Consider the following 5,044-nt stretch of genomic DNA (forward strand, 5'->3'; position numbering starts at 1 on the left):
AAACTCTCTCCGCGTGCGCAGACTGCGCCCATAATTATACCCCCCCCCCTCTTCAGAGGGGGGGGTGCCTCCTCGCGACCCTCCCTCTCTCACTGGCTGGTTTCAGCACGCAAATCGCTCGTCGTCTCTCCCACTGGCCAAAACGGGCGGCAAACTCCTTCATTGGCCGGAGGCGTGGTGACATCACGTGGACCGCCCCTCACATAGTTGGGGAAGTCTGATTGGCCGGGCGACGGTCACCTCACTCGTTGCATGCTGATTGGTCGAGGGCCACCGCGCGGCTCCTCCTTGAACTCCGCCCACCATGACGTCGGCCAGAGCAAGGTGAAGGTGAGGGTGATGCGGTGTTGTCAGCGTCGAAGTTGATGTAAAAATAAAAGAAAAACTCTAACTATCAAAATAACTACACAGCGCATTAATCACCCATTAGACAAGGGATGGGAAGCTATCTATCCACATTTACTTATCGATATAACTGAGCTATAGGACCTGTATGTTGAGTGTGCTCATGGCTTCCAGATTCGCAACAATATAATAAGTAAGGGAATACAAACTGATTTAACTATCGGAAGATGGAGGGTATTTCCTGTTATTATATTAATCTGTCATATATTTCTGATACATAAATGACAGTAAGAAGGCTTCAAGAAAATTATCATTTCTGTGTCCAAGCATACCTTCAAGATAAAGGTATTCGGTATTTTAATAAATATGTTCTCCAACATAAGAATGAGGTATTTTCAATAAAGGATTGGCTTTATACTGATGTTAATAAACCAACAACTTTGGATTTAACTAAAATGTTAAATAATGAAAGGATTTTAAAGTTAAGAAAACGCAAGGCTCTGTTAGAAATTCAGAAGAAATTTTATTGGTTTCCTGTTGTAAAAAAAATTGATGTCGTAGTTGAATTACTATCAGAAGTAATTCTATCAGAATTCTATCAGAATTCTATCAGAACTATCATCAGAAAAAAAAAAAAAAAATTAAGCCTGGTGTGTTGGCGCAGTGGTTAGGGCAGCGGCTTGGGATCCAAAAGGTCCTGAGTTCAAGCCCTGTTGGGCCACTGAATTAATACACCAGGGGGTTGACTCAGCCTGTCATCCTTCCGAGGTCGGCGAAATGAGTACCAGTATACTGGGCCGGTGTGTACCCCGGTTAAAATAGGTGTACCATATCCCTGTGTCGTAAGAGGCGACCAGGGTTGCGTCAGGAAGGGCATCCGGCGTAAAACCTGTGCCAAATCACTATGCGGATCACACAGATGATCCGCTGTGGCGACCCTGAACGGGAGCAGCCGAAAGAAGAAGAAAAAGAAGAAGAAGAAGAAGAAGAAGAAGAAGAAGAAGAAGAAGAAGAAGAAGAAGTTGTAAAAAAAATTATTTTGGATGCAGAAATAACAAGAAATCCTGATGAATATATGTATGATATTCTATGGGGTGAAAGTGGTTCAAGGATAGTAAGGGATGAGGAAGGAGTTGAAGAAACTGAGACAAGAGAGAAGGAGGAGAGGGAGAAGAGACAGAAGGAGGAGAGGGAGAAGAGAGAGAAGGAGGAGAGGGAGAAGAGAGAGAAGGAGGAGAGGGAGAAGAGAGAGGAGGAGGAGAGGGAGAAGAAAGAGGAGGAGAGGGAGAAGAGAGAGAAGGGGGAGAGGGAGAAGAGAGAGAAGAGAGAGAAGAAGGAGAGGGAGAGGGAGGAAAGAGAGAGAATAAATAAATATAAAAATATGGAAACCAGTGAGATTATAAAAAGATCAAAGGTATTACAGAAAATAAATAAATCTCAACGCACTAAGGAGGAAAATAAAGAATTGGCAAGTCTATTAGAAATATATGCGTCAAGACTATTAACATCGGTTTCAGGGAGAAGATTTAAACGAGAAAGTTGAGATAAAGAAGAGTAACAAGGAAAATATTATATTATTGATGATGTTGGTATAATTGACTTGGACTAAAGTTTTAAATTTTTTTCTGAAATAAATGGAGGAGAGAGTGAAGACATTTCTAAGGATTCTTTATGTTTTAAAAATTAAGATTCAAATGTGCATGTTGGAAACTAAAAAGGTTTTCGCACTCTATTGGAATTTTTCACATAAATAAATAAGTTATTATCTAAAATGTAAAAAGAAAACCAAGAGTAAAAATATCTCGTATGTTAAAAGTAAAAATAATAGGGTTATACAAAAAAGTACATGTTCGGTGTGTGGCTCAAAAAGGAGTGAATTCATCACCAAACACAAACAAGGGGAGATATTCAAAAGTTTTTATCAGTTAGTAAATTTACAACAACTGGAATGCCAGGCAAATTACATCTACCAGGGTATTCTTTCTGTGCTCCAGGAACAAACTTGAATAAAAGATTAGATGAGGCTGACAATCCTAAACCGTGGAGCAAACCTATCAATAGGGTTGATGAAGTGTGCATGAGGCACGATATTGATTATGGGAATAGCACGATGTTGGAAGAAAAATACGAAGCCGATAGAGAAATGTTGTATAATTTGTCTCTGACACAAAATCCAACCTTGAGAGAAAAAGTTGATCGGTTCATCGTGAAGAAGATGATCAGTGCTAAATTGAAACTTGGGCTTGGAAATTAAAAAAAACTTATAGGCTCCAATGATATCATTAAGATTGAAGAGCAATTAGCTGATGAATTACATAAACCAAAAATCACAAAGTTTCATCGAAGGAAGTTTTATTCCAAGGAAGTTTATTATATCTGGTCCGCTGATTTAATTGAACTCAATAACGATAAGGGGTACAAGTATGCTTTAACTGTTATTGATTTGAGGAGTAGATATGCGTGGGTTGTTCCTTTGAAAAACAAAACAGGTAATACTCTTATGTTAGCTTTCCAACAGATATTCAATAAAAGCAAGAGAAAGCCTAAAAAATTGTGGACTGATGAGGGTACAGAGTTCTACAACAAAACGTTTATGAATTTTATTAAAAAATAACATTACATTATTCAGCACCTTTAATGAAGGAAAAGCGGTTGTTATTGAGTGTTTTAATCGCACTTTACAAGAGAGACTAAATAAAAAACTAACTCAACTCGGTTCTCAACAATGGTTATCTTTAATTCAGAACATTGTAGAACATAGTACAATGACACGATTCACACCTCAATGAAAACTATGCCATCAGAAACATTTGCAAAATTAGGATATGAAGAAGAGATTAATGTCAGAAAGCCTAAGTTCAAAGTTGGTGATATAGTAAGAATATGCAGGTGGAAATCTCATTTTGAAAAAGGTTATACCAAGCGATGGACAATTGGACTTTTTCAAATTGGTGATGTCATCGGTACAGTTCCTTGGACTTACAAATTATGTTATATAAAGGGGGAAGAGATTTTCGGTTCATTTTATTCACAGGAATTACAAAAGACAAAGATAAATTGAAAAAAAATGTTTTTTGACTCCGTCCCTTTTTTAACTCCGCCCCTTTTTTGACTCCGCCCACACAAGCCACATCCACACAAGCCCCACCCACATGAGCCACATCCACGCAAACCCCACCCACATAAGCCACATCCACATCCATCATATCCACAAAATTAGTGATTAGTTTATTAGTTCCAACACACATGTTTATTTTATTTAAAAAAATTGCTCCATCCATACAAGCCCAACCCACACAAGCCCCACCCACCCACATAAGCTCCATGCACACAAGCCCCACCCACCCACACCAGCCCCACCCCCATGTGCACCCCCACCTTTGACCCACCATCCCCCTCATCCTTCCCCACACAAACATGGGGAGGGGAGAGGGATGAGGGGGGTGGTGGGTTGTTGGGGTAGGTGTGCTCCCCCCCAACCCTAACCCTCCCCCACCCCCTCCCCTTTATTCTTTTCTTGTAATTAAAAATCAGATAATTATAAGGAAAGCATTTATAATTAAACAAAAGTAATAACATTGAACAAAATCTTCTTTCGCAGCAGTCTGATGGTTTGTTTTGGTTTTGAAACTCGATCAGCATATTCTGTTCAAAACAAAGAGTGAAGAACAATTAGGGTATATAAAGATGATTATATTATGATATTAATAAAATACTAAATATAACATTTACCTCCAGAAGATAGAGTGTCGTGTCAGATTCCTCCAGAAGATTAAGTTGTGTGTTTGGTTCATCCAGACAGGTGTTTAAACTGAAAAAAAAAATAATGAGTCAAAGACAGAGACACACACACGTATACACGCACACACACACACACACACACACACACACACACACACACACACACACACACACGCACACACACACACATATATAAAAACACACACATGCACAAACACAAATACACACATGCACACACATATAAAAACACACACACATAAAGACACACAGAGGGATAATTTCTCACCTTTGACTCGACTCATTCAAGATCAGAGGACGTGAGAGAACTTCTTGCCAGCCAACAAAAATGTCATTTAATTATTTTCTGAATGGTTGAATGTCTTCAAGGAAGTCATTCATTTTTAGCCACTCATCGTGTAATTCAAAGGCCTCCTGTTCTCGATCAGTTCTCAACGATGTTCTTATTCGGGACAACCTGTTCCAAAAAGACACAATTATTATTGGTTGTATTGTGATTTAATTCTGTATAAAACAAAAAATAATGGATTGGGTGAAGGATCTCACCTGTAATCTTGTGAAAACGATTGATCTGCAATAGGGTGTTCCACTTTTGCAAAAGTAGTTGCTGGAATGAAGCACTATGTGCCTATTGATTCCACTAGTGAAGTTAGGTGATCGACCAAAGTTTAAAAATTTTCCCGCCTTTTTTGACCGCGGGCCGGCATTTTGAAATTACAGGAAAAATCCATATTTTTGGAAATAATATTGATTTTTGAATATTTTAAAAAATATATTTCTCTGTGTTTAGATGCCCGAATGCACTTCAGTAGGCACCATTATGATAGTAAGTACCCGTAAATATTCACAACTTGTCCCAACATTTTGAGAAGGGGTTGCCATTTTGGAATTTCACTGAAAATACATATATTTGGACAATTATTGCACGGCACATTGTTAG

General features: G+C 38.7%; 1 long non-coding RNA gene across 1 annotated transcript; it reads right to left on the reverse strand.

Moving 5' to 3' along the window:
• Positions 1 to 3,854: 3,854 nt before the first annotated feature.
• On the reverse strand, positions 3,855 to 4,569 carry LOC147014510 (uncharacterized). The gene is made up of 3 exons (XR_015050465.1): positions 4,373 to 4,569; positions 4,078 to 4,156; positions 3,855 to 3,990 (listed from the first exon to the last, which is right to left on the reverse strand). It is a non-coding gene; the product is annotated as an uncharacterized LOC147014510 (long non-coding RNA).
• Between the last annotated feature and the right edge of the window lie 475 nt (positions 4,570 to 5,044).

Source organism: Eptatretus burgeri, chromosome 13 (genome assembly GCF_056783735.1).
Source record: "Eptatretus burgeri isolate ZD-2024b chromosome 13, Ebu_testis_v1, whole genome shotgun sequence".
In the NCBI taxonomy this organism is placed as follows: Eukaryota; Metazoa; Chordata; class Myxini; order Myxiniformes; family Myxinidae; genus Eptatretus; species Eptatretus burgeri.